Genomic DNA, 19593 nt, shown 5'->3' on the forward strand with positions numbered 1-19593 from the left:
TTTCTTGCATCACTTTAATTTACTTTCAAGCTGACATGCTCAAATGTGAAGTGCAGTGATTAAAAAAAAAAACTATCTGTTAGCACCTGGGAATAGCCGATGCTGTAAGTTTTTTTTGCATCACTTTCATTTACTCTCCAACTCACATGCCTGAATGTGAAGTGCAGTGATTCCTCAAAAAACTGTCTGTTAGTGCCTCCGTATACCAGATGTTGTAAGCTTTTATTGCATCATTTAATTTACATTCAAGATAACATTCTAGAATGTCAATTGCAGGGATTAATAAAAAAAATTGTCAGATTGGTCTTTGATCATATTTGCTATGATTAGGCAATTTGAGTAAGTGTTTAAGGCTTACGGCCATACCAGCTTGAGAATGCCCAATCTCATCTGACCTTGGAAGCTAAGCAAGTTTGGGCCTGGATAGTACTGAGGTGGAACCCTACCTATGTATACCAGGTGCTGTAAGCTTTTCTTGCATCACTTTAATTTACTTTCAAGCTGACATGCTCAAATGTGAAGTGCAATGATTAATAAAAAAAACTATCTGTTAGCACCTGGGAATAGCCGATGCTGTAAGTTTTTTTTGCATCACTTTCATTTACTCTCCAACTCACATGCCTGAATGTGAAGTGCAGTAAATCATCAAAAAACTGTCTGTTAGCACCTTGGACTACGAGATGCTGTAAGCTTCTCTTGCATCACTTTAATTTACTGTCAAGATGACATGCTAAGATGTGAAATGCAGTGATTAATTAAAAAAACTATCTGTTAGCACCTGGGAATAGCAGATGCTGTAAGTTTTTGTTGCATCACTTTACTTTAATCTGCAACTGACAAGCTTGTATGTGAAGTGTACAGATTAAATAGAAATATTTTAGTACCAGGGAATAGCAGGTGCTGTAAGATTGTATTGCATCCCTTTAATTTATGTTCAAGCTATCATGTTCAAATTTGAAGTGCAGTGAATAATTAACTCAAACTATCTGTTAGCACCTGGGAATAGCAGATGCTGTAAGTTTTTTTTGCATCACTTTCATTTACTCTCCAACTCACATGCCTGAATGTGAAGTGCAGTGATTCATCAAAAAACTATATGTTAGCACCTTGGACTACGAGATGCTGTAAGCTTCTCTTGCATCACTTTAATTTACTGTCAAGATGACATGCTAGGATGTGAAATGCAGTGATTAATTAAAAAAACTATCTGTTAGCACCTGGGAATAGCAGATGCTGTAAGTTTTTGTTGCATCACTTTACTTTAATCTGCAACTGACAAGCTTGTATGTGAAGTGTACAGATTAAATAGAAATATTTTAGTACCAGGGAATAGCAGGTGCTGTAAGATTGTATTGCATCCCTTTAATTTATGTTCAAGCTATCATGTTCAAATTTGAAGTGCAGTGAATAATTAGTGCCTCCGTATACCAGCTCCGTATTGTAAGCTTTTATTGCATCATTTAATTACATTCAAGATAACATTCTAGAATGTCAAGTGCAGGGATTAATAAAAAAAATTGTCAGATTGGTCTTTGATCATATTTGCTATGATTAGGCAATTTGAGTAAGCATATAAGGCTTACGGCCACACCAGCTTGAGAACGCCCAATCTCATCTGACCTTGGAAGCTAAGCAAGTTTGGGCCTGGATAGTACTGAGGTGGGACCCTACCTATGTATACCAGGTGCTGTAAGCTTTTCTTGCATCACTTTAATTTACTTTCAAGCTGACATGCTCAAATGTGAAGTGCAGTGATTAAAAAAAAAAACTATCTGTTAGCACCTGGGAATAGCCGATGCTGTAAGTTTTTTTTGCATCACTTTCATTTACTCTCCAACTCACATGCCTGAATGTGAAGTGCAGTGATTCCTCAAAAAACTGTCTGTTAGTGCCTCCGTATACCAGATGTTGTAAGCTTTTATTGCATCATTTAATTTACATTCAAGATAACATTCTAGAATGTCAATTGCAGGGATTAATAAAAAAAATTGTCAGATTGGTCTTTGATCATATTTGCTATGATTAGGCAATTTGAGTAAGTGTTTAAGGCTTACGGCCATACCAGCTTGAGAATGCCCAATCTCATCTGACCTTGGAAGCTAAGCAAGTTTGGGCCTGGATAGTACTGAGGTGGAACCCTACCTATGTATACCAGGTGCTGTAAGCTTTTCTTGCATCACTTTAATTTACTTTCAAGCTGACATGCTCAAATGTGAAGTGCAATGATTAATAAAAAAAACTATCTGTTAGCACCTGGGAATAGCCGATGCTGTAAGTTTTTTTTGCATCACTTTCATTTACTCTCCAACTCACATGCCTGAATGTGAAGTGCAGTAAATCATCAAAAAACTGTCTGTTAGCACCTTGGACTACGAGATGCTGTAAGCTTCTCTTGCATCACTTTAATTTACTGTCAAGATGACATGCTAAGATGTGAAATGCAGTGATTAATTAAAAAAACTATCTGTTAGCACCTGGGAACAGCAGATGCTGTAAGTTTTTGTTGCATCACTTTACTTTAATCTGCAACTGACAAGCTTGTATGTGAAGTGTACAGATTAAATAGAAATATTTTAGTACCAGGGAATAGCAGGTGCTGTAAGATTGTATTGCATCCCTTTAATTTATGTTCAAGCTATCATGTTCAAATTTGAAGTGCAGTGAATAATTAACTCAAACTATCTGTTAGCACCTGGGAATAGCAGATGCTGTAAGTTTTTTTTGCATCACTTTCATTTACTCTCCAACTCACATGCCTGAATGTGAAGTGCAGTGATTCATCAAAAAACTATATGTTAGCACCTTGGACTACGAGATGCTGTAAGCTTCTCTTGCATCACTTTAATTTACTGTCAAGATGACATGCTAGGATGTGAAATGCAGTGATTAATTAAAAAAACTATGTGTTAGCACCTGGGAATAGCAGATGCTGTAAGTTTTTGTTGCATCACTTTACTTTAATCTGCAACTGACAAGCTTGTATGTGAAGTGTACAGATTAAATAGAAATATTTTAGTACCAGGGAATAGCAGGTGCTGTAAGATTGTATTGCATCCCTTTAATTTATGTTCAAGCTATCATGTTCAAATTTGAAGTGCAGTGAATAATTAGTGCCTCCGTATACCAGCTCCGTATTGTAAGCTTTTATTGCATCATTTAATTACATTCAAGATAACATTCTAGAATGTCAAGTGCAGGGATTAATAAAAAAAATTGTCAGATTGGTCTTTGATCATATTTGCTATGATTAGGCAATTTGAGTAAGCATATAAGGCTTACGGCCACACCAGCTTGAGAACGCCCAATCTCATCTGACCTTGGAAGCTAAGCAAGTTTGGGCCTGGATAGTACTGAGGTGGGACCCTACCTATGTATACCAGGTGCTGTAAGCTTTTCTTGCATCACTTTAATTTACTTTCAAGCTGACATGCTCAAATGTGAAGTGCAGTGATTAATAAAAAAAACTATCTGTTAGCACCTGGGAATAGCCGATGCTGTAAGTTTTTTTTGCATCACTTTCATTTACTCTCCAACTCACATGCCTGAATGTGAAGTGCAGTGATTCATCAAAAAACTGTCTGTTAGTGCCTCCGTATACCAGATGTTGTAAACTTTTATTGCATCATTTAATTTACATTCAAGATAACATTCTAGAATGTCAATTGCAGGGATTAATAAAAAAAATTGTCAGATTGGTCTTTGATCATATTTGCTATGATTAGGCAATTTGAGTAAGTGTTTAAGGCTTACGGCCATACCAGCTTGAGAATGCCCAATCTCATCTGACCTTGGAAGCTAAGCAAGTTTGGGCCTGGATAGTACTGAGGTGGAACCCTACCTATGTATACCAGGTGCTGTAAGCTTTTCTTGCATCACTTTAATTTACTTTCAAGCTGACATGCTCAAATGTGAAGTGCAATGATTAATAAAAAAAACTATCTGTTAGCACCTGGGAATAGCCGATGCTGTAAGTTTTTTTTGCATCACTTTCATTTACTCTCCAACTCACATGCCTGAATGTGAAGTGCAGTAAATCATCAAAAAACTGTCTGTTAGCACCTTGGACTACGAGATGCTGTAAGCTTCTCTTGCATCACTTTAATTTACTGTCAAGATGACATGCTAAGATGTGAAATGCAGTGATTAATTAAAAAAACTATCTGTTAGCACCTGGGAATAGCAGATGCTGTAAGTTTTTGTTGCATCACTTTACTTTAATCTGCAACTGACAAGCTTGTATGTGAAGTGTACAGATTAAATAGAAATATTTTAGTACCAGGGAATAGCAGGTGCTGTAAGATTGTATTGCATCCCTTTAATTTATGTTCAAGCTATCATGTTCAAATTTGAAGTGCAGTGAATAATTAACTCAAACTATCTGTTAGCACCTGGGAATAGCAGATGCTGTAAGTTTTTTTTGCATCACTTTCATTTACTCTCCAACTCACATGCCTGAATGTGAAGTGCAGTGATTCATCAAAAAACTATATGTTAGCACCTTGGACTACGAGATGCTGTAAGCTTCTCTTGCATCACTTTAATTTACTGTCAAGATGACATGCTAGGATGTAACATGCAGTGATTAATTAAAAAAACTATCTGTTAGCACCTGGGAATAGCAGATGCTGTAAATTTTTGTTGCATCACTTTACTTTAATCTGCAACTGACAAGCTTGTATGTGAAGTGTACAGATTAAATAGAAATATTTTAGTACCAGGGAATAGCAGGTGCTGTAAGATTGTATTGCATCCCTTTAATTTATGTTCAAGCTATCATGTTCAAATTTGAAGTGCAGTGAATAATTAGTGCCTCCGTATACCAGCTCCGTATTGTAAGCTTTTATTGCATCATTTAATTACATTCAAGATAACATTCTAGAATGTCAAGTGCAGGGATTAATAAAAAAAATTGTCAGATTGGTCTTTGATCATATTTGCTATGATTAGGCAATTTGAGTAAGCATATAAGGCTTACGGCCACACCAGCTTGAGAACGCCCAATCTCATCTGACCTTGGAAGCTAAGCAAGTTTGGGCCTGGATAGTACTGAGGTGGGACCCTACCTATGTATACCAGGTGCTGTAAGCTTTTCTTGCATCACTTTAATTTACTTTCAAGCTGACATGCTCAAATGTGAAGTGCAGTGATTAATAAAAAAAACTATCTGTTAGCACCTGGGAATAGCCGATGCTGTAAGTTTTTTTTGCATCACTTTCATTTACTCTCCAACTCACATGCCTGAATGTGAAGTGCAGTGATTCATCAAAAAACTGTCTGTTAGTGCCTCCGTATACCAGATGTTGTAAGCTTTTATTGCATCATTTAATTTACATTCAAGATAACATTCTAGAATGTCAATTGCAGGGATTAATAAAAAAAATTGTCAGATTGGTCTTTGATCATATTTGCTATGATTAGGCAATTTGAGTAAGTGTTTAAGGCTTACGGCCATACCAGCTTGAGAATGTCCAATCTCATCTGACCTTGGAAGCTAAGCAAGTTTGGGCCTGGATAGTACTGAGGTGGAACCCTACCTATGTATACCAGGTGCTGTAAGCTTTTCTTGCATCACTTTAATTTACTTTCAAGCTGACATGCTCAAATGTGAAGTGCAATGATTAATAAAAAAAACTATCTGTTAGCACCTGGGAATAGCCGATGCTGTAAGTTTTTTTTGCATCACTTTCATTTACTCTCCAACTCACATGCCTGAATGTGAAGTGCAGTAAATCATCAAAAAACTGTCTGTTAGCACCTTGGACTACGAGATGCTGTAAGCTTCTCTTGCATCACTTTAATTTACTGTCAAGATGACATGCTAAGATGTGAAATGCAGTGATTAATTAAAAAAACTATCTGTTAGCACCTGGGAATAGCAGATGCTGTAAGTTTTTGTTGCATCACTTTACTTTAATCTGCAACTGACAAGCTTGTATGTGAAGTGTACAGATTAAATAGAAATATTTTAGTACCAGGGAATAGCAGGTGCTGTAAGATTGTATTGCATCCCTTTAATTTATGTTCAAGCTATCATGTTCAAATTTGAAGTGCAGTGAATAATTAACTCAAACTATCTGTTAGCACCTGGGAATAGCAGATGCTGTAAGTTTTTTTTGCATCACTTTCATTTACTCTCCAACTCACATGCCTGAATGTGAAGTGCAGTGATTCATCAAAAAACTATATGTTAGCACCTTGGACTACGAGATGCTGTAAGCTTCTCTTGCATCACTTTAATTTACTGTCAAGATGACATGCTAGGATGTGAAATGCAGTGATTAATTAAAAAAAACTATCTGTTAGCACCTGGGAATAGCAGATGCTGTAAGTTTTTGTTGCATCACTTTACTTTAATCTGCAACTGACAAGCTTGTATCTGAAGTGTACAGATTAAATAGAAATATTTTAGTACCATGGAATAGCAGGTGCTGTAAGATTGTATTGCATCCCTTTAATTTATGTTCAAGCTATCATGTTCAAATTTGAAGTGCAGTGAATAATTAACTCAAACTATCTGTTAGCACCTGGGAATAGCAGATGCTGTAAGTTTTTTTTGCATCACTTTCATTTACTCTCCAACTCACATGCCTGAATGTGAAGTGCAGTGATTCATCAAAAAACTGTCTGTTAGTGCCTCCGTATACCAGATGTTGTAAGCTTTTATTGCATCATTTAATTTACATTCAAGATAACATTCTAGAATGTCAATTGCAGGGATTAATAAAAAAAATTGTCAGATTGGTCTTTGATCATATTTGCTATGATTAGGCAATTTGAGTAAGTGTTTAAGGCTTACGGCCATACCAGCTTGAGAATGCCCAATCTCATCTGACCTTGGAAGCTAAGCAAGTTTGGGCCTGGATAGTACTGAGGTGGAACCCTACCTATGTATACCAGGTGCTGTAAGCTTTTCTTGCATCACTTTAATTTACTTTCAAGCTGACATGCTCAAATGTGAAGTGCAATGATTAATAAAAAAAACTATCTGTTAGCACCTGGGAATAGCCGATGCTGTAAGTTTTTTTTGCATCACTTTCATTTACTCTCCAACTCACATGCCTGAATGTGAAGTGCAGTAAATCATCAAAAAACTGTCTGTTAGCACCTTGGACTACGAGATGCTGTAAGCTTCTCTTGCATCACTTTAATTTACTGTCAAGATGACATGCTAAGATGTGAAATACAGTGATTAATTAAAAAAACTATCTGTTAGCACCTGGGAATAGCAGATGCTGTAAGTTTTTGTTGCATCACTTTACTTTAATCTGCAACTGGCAAGCTTGTATGTGAAGTGTACAGATTAAATAGAAATATTTTAGTACCAGGGAATAGTAGGTGCTGTGAGATTGTTTGCATCCCTTTAATTTATGTTCAAGCTATCATGTTCAAATTTGAAGTGCAGTGAATAATTAGTGCCTCCGTATACCAGCTCCGTATTGTAAGCTTTTATTGCATCATTTAATTACATTCAAGATAACATTCTAGAATGTCAAGTGCAGGGATTAATAAAAAAAATTGTCAGATTGGTCTTTGATCATATTTGCTATGATTAGGCAATTTGAGTAAGCATATAAGGCTTACGGCCACACCAGCTTGAGAACGCCCAATCTCATCTGACCTTGGAAGCTAAGCAAGTTTGGGCCTGGATAGTACTGAGGTGGGACCCTACCTATGTATACCAGGTGCTGTAAGCTTTTCTTGCATCACTTTAATTTACTTTCAAGCTGACATGCTCAAATGTGAAGTGCAATGATTAATAAAAAAAACTATCTGTTAGCACCTGGGAATAGCAGATGCTGTAATTTTTTTTGCATCACTTTCATTTACTCTCCAACTCACATGCCTGAATGTGAAGTGCAGTAAATCATCAAAAAACTGTCTGTTAGCACCTTGGACTACGAGATGCTGTAAGCTTCTCTTGCATCACTTTAATTTACTGTCAAGATGACATGCTAGGATGTGAAATGCAGTGATTAATTAAAATAACTATCTGTTAGCACCTGGGAATAGCAGATGCTGTAAGTTTTTGTTGCATCACTTTACTTTAATCTGCAACTGACAAGCTTGTATGTGAAGTGTACAGATTAAATAGAAATATTTTAGTACCAGGGAATAGCAGGTGCTGTAAGATTGTATTGCATCCCTTTAATTTATGTTCAAGCTATCATGTTCAAATTTGAAGTGCAGTGAATAATTAGTGCCTCCGTATACCAGCTCCGTATTGTAAGCTTTTATTGCATCATTTAATTACATTCAAGATAACATTCTAGAATGTCAAGTGCAGGGATTAATAAAAAAAATTGTCAGATTGGTCTTTGATCATATTTGCTATGATTAGGCAATTTGAGTAAGTGTTTAAGGCTTACGGCCATACCAGCTTGAGAATGCCCAATCTCATCTGACCTTGGAAGCTAAGCAAGTTTGGGCCTGGATAGTACTGAGGTGGGACCCTACCTATGTATACCAGGTGCTGTAAGCTTTTCTTGCATCACTTTAATTTACTTTCAAGCTGACATGCTCAAATGTGAAGTGCAATGATTAATAAAAAAAACTATCTGTTAGCACCTGGGAATAGCAGATGCTGTAAGTTTTTTTTGCATCACTTTCATTTACTCTCCAACTCACATGCCTGAATGTGAAGTGCAGTAAATCATCAAAAAACTGTCTGTTAGCACCTTGGACTACGAGATGCTGTAAGCTTCTCTTGCATCACTTTAATTTACTGTCAAGATGACATGCTAAGATGTGAAATGCAGTGATTAATTAAAAAAACTATCTGTTAGCACCTGGGAATAGCAGATGCTGTAAGTTTTTGTTGCATCACTTTACTTTAATCTGCAACTGACAAGCTTGTATGTGAAGTGTACAGATTAAATAGATATATTTTAGTACCAGGGAATAGCAGGTGCTGTAAGATTGTATTGCATCCCTTTAATTTATGTTCAAGCTATCATGTTCAAATTTGAAGTGCAGTGAATAATTAACTCAAACTATCTGTTAGCACGTGGGAATAGCAGATGCTGTAAGTTTTTTTTGCATCACTTTCATTTACTCTCCAACTCACATGCCTGAATGTGAAGTGCAGTGATTCATCAAAAAACTATATGTTAGCACCTTGGACTACGAGATGCTGTAAGCTTCTCTTGCATCACTTTAATTTACTGTCAAGATGACATGCTAGGATGTGAAATGCAGTGATTAATTAAAAAAACTATCTGTTAGCACCTGGGAATAGCAGATGCTGTAAGTTTTTGTTGCATCACTTTACTTTAATCTGCAACTGACAAGCTTGTATGTGAAGTGTACAGATTAAATAGAAATATTTTAGTACCAGGGAATAGCAGGTGCTGTAAGATTGTATTGCATCCCTTTAATTTATGTTCAAGCTATCATGTTCAAATTTGAAGTGCAGTGAATAATTAGTGCCTCCGTATACCAGCTCCGTATTGTAAGCTTTTATTGCATCATTTAATTACATTCAAGATAACATTCTAGAATGTCAAGTGCAGGGATTAATAAAAAAAATTGTCAGATTGGTCTTTGATCATATTTGCTATGATTAGGCAATTTGAGTAAGTGTTTAAGGCTTACGGCCATACCAGCTTGAGAATGCCCAATCTCATCTGACCTTGGAAGCTAAGCAAGTTTGGGCCTGGATAGTACTGAGGTGGGACCCTACCTATGTATACCAGGTGCTGTAAGCTTTTCTTGCATCACTTTAATTTACTTTCAAGCTGACATGCTCAAATGTGAAGTGCAATGATTAATAAAAAAAACTATCTGTTAGCACCTGGGAATAGCAGATGCTGTAAGTTTTTTTTGCATCACTTTCATTTACTCTCCAACTCACATGCCTGAATGTGAAGTGCAGTAAATCATCAAAAAACTGTCTGTTAGCACCTTGGACTACGAGATGCTGTAAGCTTCTCTTGCATCACTTTAATTTACTGTCAAGATGACATGCTAAGATGTGAAATGCAGTGATTAATTAAAAAAACTATCTGTTAGCACCTGGGAATAGCAGATGCTGTAAGTTTTTGTTGCATCACTTTACTTTAATCTGCAACTGACAAGCTTGTATGTGAAGTGTACAGATTAAATAGATATATTTTAGTACCAGGGAATAGCAGGTGCTGTAAGATTGTATTGCATCCCTTTAATTTATGTTCAAGCTATCATGTTCAAATTTGAAGTGCAGTGAATAATTAACTCAAACTATCTGTTAGCACGTGGGAATAGCAGATGCTGTAAGTTTTTTTTGCATCACTTTCATTTACTCTCCAACTCACATGCCTGAATGTGAAGTGCAGTGATTCATCAAAAAACTATATGTTAGCACCTTGGACTACGAGATGCTGTAAGCTTCTCTTGCATCACTTTAATTTACTGTCAAGATGACATGCTAGGATGTGAAATGCAGTGATTAATTAAAAAAACTATCTGTTAGCACCTGGGAATAGCAGATGCTGTAAGTTTTTGTTGCATCACTTTACTTTAATCTGCAACTGACAAGCTTGTATGTGAAGTGTACAGATTAAATAGAAATATTTTAGTACCAGGGAATAGCAGGTGCTGTAAGATTGTATTGCATCCCTTTAATTTATGTTCAAGCTATCATGTTCAAATTTGAAGTGCAGTGAATAATTAGTGCCTCCGTATACCAGCTCCGTATTGTAAGCTTTTATTGCATCATTTAATTACATTCAAGATAACATTCTAGAATGTCAAGTGCAGGGATTAATAAAAAAAATTGTCAGATTGGTCTTTGATCATATTTGCTATGATTAGGCAATTTGAGTAAGTGTTTAAGGCTTACGGCCATACCAGCTTGAGAATGCCCAATCTCATCTGACCTTGGAAGCTAAGCAAGTTTGGGCCTGGATAGTACTGAGGTGGGACCCTACCTATGTATACCAGGTGCTGTAAGCTTTTCTTGCATCACTTTAATTTACTTTCAAGCTGACATGCTCAAATGTGAAGTGCAATGATTAATAAAAAAAACTATCTGTTAGCACCTGGGAATAGCAGATGCTGTAAGTTTTTTTTGCATCACTTTCATTTACTCTCCAACTCACATGCCTGAATGTGAAGTGCAGTAAATCATCAAAAAACTGTCTGTTAGCACCTTGGACTACGAGATGCTGTAAGCTTCTCTTGCATCACTTTAATTTACTGTCAAGATGACATGCTAAGATGTGAAATGCAGTGATTAATTAAAAAAACTATCTGTTAGCACCTGGGAATAGCAGATGCTGTAAGTTTTTGTTGCATCACTTTACTTTAATCTGCAACTGACAAGCTTGTATGTGAAGTGTACAGATTAAATAGAAATATTTTAGTACCAGGGAATAGCAGGTGCTGTAAGATTGTATTGCATCCCTTTAATTTATGTTCAAGCTATCATGTTCAAATTTGAAGTGCAGTGAATAATTAACTCAAACTATCTGTTAGCACGTGGGAATAGCAGATGCTGTAAGTTTTTTTTGCATCACTTTCATTTACTCTCCAACTCACATGCCTGAATGTGAAGTGCAGTGATTCATCAAAAAACTATATGTTAGCACCTTGGACTACGAGATGCTGTAAGCTTCTCTTGCATCACTTTAATTTACTGTCAAGATGACATGCTAGGATGTGAAATGCAGTGATTAATTAAAAAAACTATCTGTTAGCACCTGGGAATAGCAGATGCTGTAAGTTTTTGTTGCATCACTTTACTTTAATCTGCAACTGACAAGCTTGTATGTGAAGTGTACAGATTAAATAGAAATATTTTAGTACCAGGGAATAGCAGGTGCTGTAAGATTGTATTGCATCCCTTTAATTTATGTTCAAGCTATCATATTCAAATTTGAAGTGCAGTGAATAATTAACTCAAACTATCTGTTAGCACCTGGGAATAGCAGATGCTGTAAGTTTTTTTTGCATCACTTTCATTTACTCTCCAACTCAAATGCCTGAATGTGAAGTGCAGTGATTCATCAAAAAACTGTTAGTGCCTCCGTATACCAGATGTTGTAAGCTTTTATTGCATCATTTAATTTACATTCAAGATAACATTCTAGAATGTCAATTGCAGGGATTAATAAAAAAAATTGTCAGATTGGTCTTTGATCATATTTGCTATGATTAGGCAATTTGAGTAAGTGTTTAAGGCTTACGGCCATACCAGCTTGAGAATGCCCAATCTCATCTGACCTTGGAAGCTAAGCAAGTTTGGGCCTGGATAGTACTGAGGTGGGACCCTACCTATGTATACCAGGTGCTGTAAGCTTTTCTTGCATCACTTTAATTTACTTTCAAGCTGACATGCTCAAATGTGAAGTGCAATGATTAATAAAAAAACTATCTGTTAGCACCTGGGAATAGCAGATGCTGTAAGTTTTTTTTGCATCACTTTCATTTACTCTCCAACTCACATGCCTGAATGTGAAGTGCAGTAAATCATCAAAAAACTGTCTGTTAGCACCTTGGACTACGAGATGCTGTAAGCTTCTCTTGCATCACTTTAATTTACTGTCAAGATGACATGCTAAGATGTGAAATGCAGTGATTAATTAAAAAAACTATCTGTTAGCACCTGGGAATAGCAGATGCTGTAAGTTTTTGTTGCATCACTTTACTTTAATCTGCAACTGACAAGCTTGTATGTGAAGTGTACAGATTAAATAGAAATATTTTAGTACCAGGGAATAGCAGGTGCTGTAAGATTGTATTGCATCCCTTTAATTTATGTTCAAGCTATCATGTTCAAATTTGAAGTGCAGTGAATAATTAGTGCCTCCGTATACCAGCTCCGTATTGTAAGCTTTTATTGCATCATTTAATTACATTCAAGATAACATTCTAGAATGTCAAGTGCAGGGATTAATAAAAAAAATTGTCAGATTGGTCTTTGATCATATTTGCTATGATTAGGCAATTTGAGGAAGCGTATAAGGCTTACGGCCACACCAGCTTGAGAACGCCCAATCTCATCTGACCTTGGAAGCTAAGCAAGTTTGGGCCTGGATAGTACTGAGGTGGGACCCTACCTAGGAATACCAGGTGCTGTAAGCTTTTCTTGCATCACTTTAATTTACTTTCAAGCTGACATGCTCAAATGTGAAGTGCAGTGATTAATAAAAAAAACTATCTGTTAGCACCTGGGAATAGCCGATGCTGTAAGTTTTTTTTGCATCACTTTCATTTACTCTCCAACTCACATGCCTGAATTTGAAGTGCAGTGATTCATCAAAAAACTGTCTGTTAGTGCCTCCGTATACCAGATGTTGTAAGCTTTTATTGCATCATTTAATTTACATTCAAGATAACATTCTAGAATGTCAATTGCAGGGATTAATAAAAAAAATTGTCAGATTGGTCTTTGATCATATTTGCTATGATTAGGCAATTTGAGTAAGTGTTTAAGGCTTACGGCCATACCAGCTTGAGAATGCCCAATCTCATCTGACCTTGGAAGCTAAGCAAGTTTGGGCCTGGATAGTACTGAGGTGGGACCCTACCTATGTATACCAGGTGCTGTAAGCTTTTCTTGCATCACTTTAATTTACTTTCAAGCTGACATGCTCAAATGTGAAGTGCAATGAGTAATAAAAAAAACTATCTGTTAGCACCTGGGAATAGCAGATGCTGTAAGTTTTTTTTGCATCACTTTCATTTACTCTCCAACTCACATGACTGAATGTGAAGTGCAGTAAATCATCAAAAAACTGTCTGTTAGCACCTTGGACTACGAGATGCTGTAAGCTTCTCTTGCATCACTTTAATTTACTGTCAAGATGACATGCTAAGATGTGAAATGCAGTGATTAATTAAAAAAACTATCTGTTAGCACCTGGGAATAGCAGATGCTGTAAGTTTTTGTTGCATCACTTTACTTTAATCTGCAACTGACAAGCTTGTATGTGAAGTGTACAGATTAAATAGAAATATTTTAGTACCAGGGAATAGCAGGTGCTGTAAGATTGTATTGCATCCCTTTAATTTATGTTCAAGCTATCATGTTCAAATTTGAAGTGCAGTGAATAATTAACTCAAACTATCTGTTAGCACCTGGGAATAGCAGATGCTGTAAATTTTTTTTGCATCACTTTCATTTACTCTCCAACTCACATGCCTGAATGTGAAGTGCAGTAAATCATCAAAAAACTGTCTGTTAGCACCTTGGACTACGAGATGCTGTAAGCTTCTCTTGCATCACTTTAATTTACTGTCAAGATGACATGCTAAGATGTGAAATGCAGTGATTAATTAAAAAAACTATCTGTTAGCACCTGGGAATAGCAGATGCTGTAAGTTTTTGTTGCATCACTTTACTTTAATCTGCAACTGACAAGCTTGTATGTGAAGTGTACAGATTAAATAGAAATATTTTAGTACCAGGGAATAGCAGGTGCTGTAAGATTGTATTGCATCCCTTTAATTTATGTTCAAGCTATCATGTTCAAATTTGAAGTGCAGTGAATAATTAACTCAAACTATCTGTTAGCACCTGGGAATAGCAGATGCTGTTAGTTTTTTTTGCATCACTTTCATTTACTCTCCAACTCACATGCCTGAATGTGAAGTGCAGTGATTCATCAAAAAACTATATGTTAGCACCTTGGACTACGAGATGCTGTAAGCTTCTCTTGCATCACTTTAATTTACTGTCAAGATGACATGCTAGGATGTGAAATGCAGTGATTAATTAAAAAAACTATCTGTTAGCACCTGGGAATAGCAGATGCTGTAAGTTTTTGTTGCATCACTTTACTTTAATCTGCAACTGACAAGCTTTTATGTGAAGTGTACAGATTAAATAGAAATATTTTAGTACCAGGGAATAGCAGGTGCTGTAAGATTGTATTGCATCCCTTTAATTTATGTTCAAGCTATCATGTTCAAATTTGAAGTGCAGTGAATAATTAGTGCCTCCGTATACCAGCTCCGTATTGTAAGCTTTTATTGCATCATTTAATTACATTCAAGATAACATTCTAGAATGTCAAGTGCAGGGATTAATAAAAAAAATTGTCAGATTGGTCTTTGATCATATTTGCTATGATTAGGCAATTTGAGTAAGCGTATAAGGCTTACGGCCACACCAGCTTGAGAACGCCCAATCTCATCTGACCTTGGAAGCTAAGCAAGCTTGGGCCTGGATAGTACTGAGGTGGGACCCTACCTAGGAATACCAGGTGCTGTAAGCTTTTCTTGCATCACTTTAATTTACTTTCAAGCTGACATGCTCAAATGTGAAGTGCAGTGATTAATAAAAAAAACTATCTGTTAGCACCTGGGAATAGCCGATGCTGTAAGTTTTTTTTGCATCACTTTCATTTACTCTCCAACTCACATGCCTGAATGTGAAGTGCAGTAAATCATCAAAAAACTGTCTGTTAGCACCTTGGACTACGAGATGCTGTAAGCTTCTATTGAATCACTTTAATTTACTGTCAAGATGACATGCTAGGATGTGAAATGCAGTGATTAATTAAAAAAACTATCTGTTAGCACCTGGGAATAGCAGATGCTGTAAGTTTTTGTTGCATCACTTTACTTTAATCTGCAACTGACAAGCTTGTATGTGAAGTGTATAGATTAAATAGAAATATTTTAGTACCAGGGAATAGCAGGTGCTGTAAGATTGTATTGCATCCCTTTAATTTATGTTCAAGCTATCATGTTCAAATTTGAAGTGCAGTGAATAATTAACTCAAACTATCTGTTAGCACCTGGGAATAGCAGATGCTGTAAGTTTTTTTTGCATCACTTTCATTTACTCTCCAACTCACATGCCTGAATGTGAAGTGCAGTGATTCATCAAAAAACTGTCTGTTAGTGCCGCCGTATACCAGATGTTGTAAGCTTTTATTGCATCATTTAATTTACATTCAAGATAACATTCTAGAATGTCAAGTGCAGGGATTAATAAAAAAAATTGTCAGATTGGTCTTTGATCATATTTGCTATGATTAGGCAATTTGCGTAAGCGTATAAGGCTTACGGCCACACCATCTTGAGAACGCCCAATCTCATCTGACCTTGGAAACTAACCAAGTTTGGGCCTGGATAGTACTGAGGTGGGACCCTACCTAGGAATACCAGGTGCTGTAAGCTTTTCTTGCATCACTTTAATTTACTTTCAAGCTGACATGCTCAAATGTGAAGTGCAGTGATTAATAAAAAAAACTATCTGTTAGCACCTGGGAATAGCAGATGCTGTAAGTTTTTTTTGCATCACTTTCATTTACTCTCCAACTCACATGCCTGAATGTGAAGTGCAGTGATTCATTAAAAAACTATCTGTTAGCACCTTGGACTACGAGATGCTGTAAGCTTCTCTTGCATCACTTTAATTTACTGTCAAGATGACATGCTAAGATGTGAAATGCAGTGATTAATTAAAAAAACTATCTGTTAGCACCTGGGAATAGCAGATGCTGTAAGTTTTTGTTGCATCAATTTACTTTAATCTGCAACTGACAAGCTTGTATGTGAAGTGTACAGATTAAATAGAAATATTTTAGTACCAGGGAATAGCAGGTGCTGTAAGATTGTTTGCATCCCTTTAAATTATGTTCAAGCTATCATGTTCAAATTTGAAGTGCAGTGAATAATTAGTGCCTCCGTATACCAGCTCCGTATTGTAAGCTTTTATTGCATCATTTAATTACATTCAAGATAACATTCTAGAATGTCAAGTGCAGGGATTAATAAAAAAAATTGTCAGATTGGTCTTTGATCATATTTGCTATGATTAGGCAATTTGAGTAAGTGTTTAAGGCTTACGGCCATACCAGCTTGAGAATGCCCAATCTCTTCTGACCTTGGAAGCTAAGCAAGTTTGGGCCTGGATAGTACTGAGGTGGGACCCTACCTATGTATACCAGGTGCTGTAAGCTTTTCTTGCATCACTTTAATTTACTTTCAAGCTGACATGCTCAAATGTGAAGTGCAATGATTAATAAAAAAAACTATCTGTTAGCACCTGGGAATAGCAGATGCTGTAAGTTTTTTTTGCATCACTTTCATTTACTCTCCAACTCACATGCCTGAATGTGAAGTGCAGTAAATCATCAAAAAACTGTCTGTTAGCACCTTGGACTACGAGATGCTGTAAGCTTCTATTGAATCACTTTAATTTACTGTCAAGATGACATGCTAGGATGTGAAATGCAGTGATTAATTAAAAAAACTATCTGTTAGCACCTGGGAATAGCAGATGCTGTAAGTTTTTGTTGCATCACTTTACTTTAATCTGCAACTGACAAGCTTGTATGTGAAGTGTACAGATTAAATAGAAATATTTTAGTACCAGGGAATAGCAGGTGCTGTAAGATTGTATTGCATCCCTTTAATTTATGTTCAAGCTATCATGTTCAAATTTGAAGTGCAGTGAATAATTAACTCAAACTATCTGTTAGCACCTGGGAATAGCAGATGCTGTACGTTTTTTTTGCATCACTTTCATTTACTCTCCAACTCACATGCCTGAATGTGAAGTGCAGTGATTCATCAAAAAACTGTCTGTTAGTGCCTCCGTATACCAGATGTTGTAAGCTTTTATTGCATCATTTAATTTACATTCAAGATAACATTCTAGAATGTCAAGTGCAGGGATTAATAAAAAAAATTGTCAGATTGGTCTTTGATCATATTTGCTAGGATTAGGCAATTTGAGTAAGTGTTTAAGGCTTACGGCCACACCAGCTTGAGAACGCCCAATCTCATCTGACCTTGAAAGCTAAGCAAGTTTGGGCCTGGATAGTACTGAGGTGGGACCCTACCTAGGAATACCAGGTGCTGTAAGCTTTTCTTGCATCACTTTAATTTACTTTCAAGCTGACATGCTCAAATGTGAAGTGCAGTGATTAATAAAAAAAACTATCTGTTAGCACCTGGGAATAGCAGATGCTGTAAGTTTTTTTTTGCATCACTTTCATTTACTCTCCAACTCACATGCCTGAATGTGAAGTGCAGTGATTCCTCAAAAATCTATATGTTAGCACCTTGGACTACGAGATACTGTAAGCTTCTCTTGCATCACTTTAATTTACTGTCAAGATGACATGCTAGGATGTGAAATGCAGTGATTAATTAAAAAAACTATCTGTTAGCACCTGGGAATAGCAGATGCTGTAAGTTTTTGTTGCATCACTTTACTTTAATCTGCAACTGACAAGCTTGTATGTGAAGTGTACAGATTAAATAGAAATATTTTAGTACCAGGGAATAGCAGGTGCTGTAAGATTGTATTGCATCCCTTTAATTTATGTTCAAGCTATCATGTTCAAATTTGAAGTGCAGTGAATAATTAGTGCCTCCGTATACCAGCTCCGTATTGTAAGCTTTTAGTGCATCATTTAATTACATTCAAGATAACATTCTAGAATGTCAAGTGCAGGGATTAATAAAAAAAATTGTCAAATTGGTCTTTGATCATATTTGCTAGGATTAGGCAATTTGAGTAAGTGTTTAAGGCTTACGGCCACACCAGCTTGAGAACGCCCAATCTCATCTGACCTTGAAAGCTAAGCAAGTTTGGGCCTGGATAGTACTGAGGTGGGACCCTACCTAGGAATACCAGGTGCTGTAAGCTTTTCTTGCATCACTTTAATTTACTTTCAAGCTGACATGCTCAAATGTGAAGTGCAGTGATTAATAAAAAAAACTATCTGTTAGCACCTGGGAATAGCAGATGCTGTAAGTTTTTTTTTGCATCACTTTCATTTACTCTCCAACTCACATGCCTGAATGTGAAGTGCAGTGATTCCTCAAAAATCTATATGTTAGCACCTTGGACTACGAGATACTGTAAGCTTCTCTTGCATCACTTTAATTTACTGTCAAGATGACATGCTAGGATGTGAAATGCAGTGATTAATTAAAAAAACTATCTGTTAGCACCTGGGAATAGCAGATGCTGTAAGTTTTTGTTGCATCACTTTACTTTAATCTGCAACTGACAAGCTTGTATGTGAAGTGTACAGATTAAATAGAAATATTTTAGTACCAGGGAATAGCAGGTGCTGTAAGATTGTATTGCATCCCTTTAATTTATGTTCAAGCTATCATGTTCAAATTTGAAGTGCAGTGAATAATTAGTGCCTCCGTATACCAGCTCCGTATTGTAAGCTTTTAGTGCATCATTTAATTACATTCAAGATAACATTCTAGAATGTCAAGTGCAGGGATTAATAAAAAAAATTGTCAAATTGGTCTTTGATCATATTTGCTATGATTAGGCAATTTGAGTAAGCGTATAAGGCTTACGGCCACACCATCTTGAGAACGCCCAATCTCATCTGACCTTGGAAGCTAAGCAAGTTTGGGCCTGGATAGTACTGAGGTGGGACCCTACCTAGGAATACCAGGTGCTGTAAGCTTTTCTTGCATCACTTTAATTTACTTTCAAGCTGACATGCTCAAATGTGAAGTGCAGTGATTAATAAAAAAAACTATCTGTTAGCACCTGGGAATAGCCGATGCTGTAAGTTTTTTTTGCATCACTTTCATTTACTCTCCAACTCACATGCCTGAATGTGAAGTGCAGTGATTCCTCAAAAATCTATCTGTTAGCACCTTGGACTACGAGATGCTGTAAGC

At 36.4% G+C, this 19593-nt stretch overlaps 2 non-coding genes and 19 pseudogenes across 2 annotated transcripts; all 21 read left to right on the top strand.

Annotated features, from left to right (window-relative positions):
* Nucleotides 1-352: 352 nt before the first annotated feature.
* LOC145650283 (5S ribosomal RNA) lies at nt 353-471 on the top strand (annotated as a pseudogene).
* A 1106-nt stretch (nt 472-1577) lies between these two features.
* On the top strand, nt 1578-1696 carry LOC145649647 (5S ribosomal RNA; annotated as a pseudogene).
* Nucleotides 1697-2048: 352 nt separating this feature from the next.
* LOC145650284 (5S ribosomal RNA) lies at nt 2049-2167 on the top strand (annotated as a pseudogene).
* Nucleotides 2168-3273: 1106 nt separating this feature from the next.
* LOC145649649 (5S ribosomal RNA) lies at nt 3274-3392 on the top strand (annotated as a pseudogene).
* A 352-nt stretch (nt 3393-3744) lies between these two features.
* LOC145650285 (5S ribosomal RNA) lies at nt 3745-3863 on the top strand (annotated as a pseudogene).
* Nucleotides 3864-4969: 1106 nt separating this feature from the next.
* LOC145649650 (5S ribosomal RNA) lies at nt 4970-5088 on the top strand (annotated as a pseudogene).
* A 352-nt stretch (nt 5089-5440) lies between these two features.
* LOC145643836 (5S ribosomal RNA) lies at nt 5441-5559 on the top strand (annotated as a pseudogene).
* A 1231-nt stretch (nt 5560-6790) lies between these two features.
* LOC145650286 (5S ribosomal RNA) lies at nt 6791-6909 on the top strand (annotated as a pseudogene).
* Nucleotides 6910-7575: 666 nt separating this feature from the next.
* On the top strand, nt 7576-7694 carry LOC145649651 (5S ribosomal RNA; annotated as a pseudogene).
* Nucleotides 7695-8360: 666 nt separating this feature from the next.
* On the top strand, nt 8361-8479 carry LOC145649448 (5S ribosomal RNA; annotated as a pseudogene).
* A 1106-nt stretch (nt 8480-9585) lies between these two features.
* LOC145649449 (5S ribosomal RNA) lies at nt 9586-9704 on the top strand (annotated as a pseudogene).
* A 1106-nt stretch (nt 9705-10810) lies between these two features.
* LOC145649450 (5S ribosomal RNA) lies at nt 10811-10929 on the top strand (annotated as a pseudogene).
* A 1226-nt stretch (nt 10930-12155) lies between these two features.
* Nucleotides 12156-12274, top strand: LOC145649451 (5S ribosomal RNA; annotated as a pseudogene).
* Nucleotides 12275-12940: 666 nt separating this feature from the next.
* LOC145649760 (5S ribosomal RNA) lies at nt 12941-13059 on the top strand. The gene has a single exon (XR_014116621.1). It is a non-coding gene; the product is annotated as a 5S ribosomal RNA (ribosomal RNA).
* Nucleotides 13060-13411: 352 nt separating this feature from the next.
* LOC145649452 (5S ribosomal RNA) lies at nt 13412-13530 on the top strand (annotated as a pseudogene).
* Nucleotides 13531-15075: 1545 nt separating this feature from the next.
* On the top strand, nt 15076-15194 carry LOC145645254 (5S ribosomal RNA). The gene has a single exon (XR_014116125.1). It is a non-coding gene; the product is annotated as a 5S ribosomal RNA (ribosomal RNA).
* A 791-nt stretch (nt 15195-15985) lies between these two features.
* On the top strand, nt 15986-16104 carry LOC145650428 (5S ribosomal RNA; annotated as a pseudogene).
* A 666-nt stretch (nt 16105-16770) lies between these two features.
* On the top strand, nt 16771-16889 carry LOC145650274 (5S ribosomal RNA; annotated as a pseudogene).
* Nucleotides 16890-17680: 791 nt separating this feature from the next.
* On the top strand, nt 17681-17799 carry LOC145647940 (5S ribosomal RNA; annotated as a pseudogene).
* A 668-nt stretch (nt 17800-18467) lies between these two features.
* Nucleotides 18468-18586, top strand: LOC145647941 (5S ribosomal RNA; annotated as a pseudogene).
* A 668-nt stretch (nt 18587-19254) lies between these two features.
* LOC145647148 (5S ribosomal RNA) lies at nt 19255-19373 on the top strand (annotated as a pseudogene).
* Nucleotides 19374-19593: the final 220 nt, after the last annotated feature.

The sequence above is a fragment of the Electrophorus electricus genome, chromosome 13 (assembly GCF_041902795.1).
Source record: "Electrophorus electricus isolate QZ-2024a chromosome 13, ASM4190279v1, whole genome shotgun sequence".
Lineage (NCBI taxonomy): Eukaryota > Metazoa > Chordata > Actinopteri > Gymnotiformes > Gymnotidae > Electrophorus > Electrophorus electricus.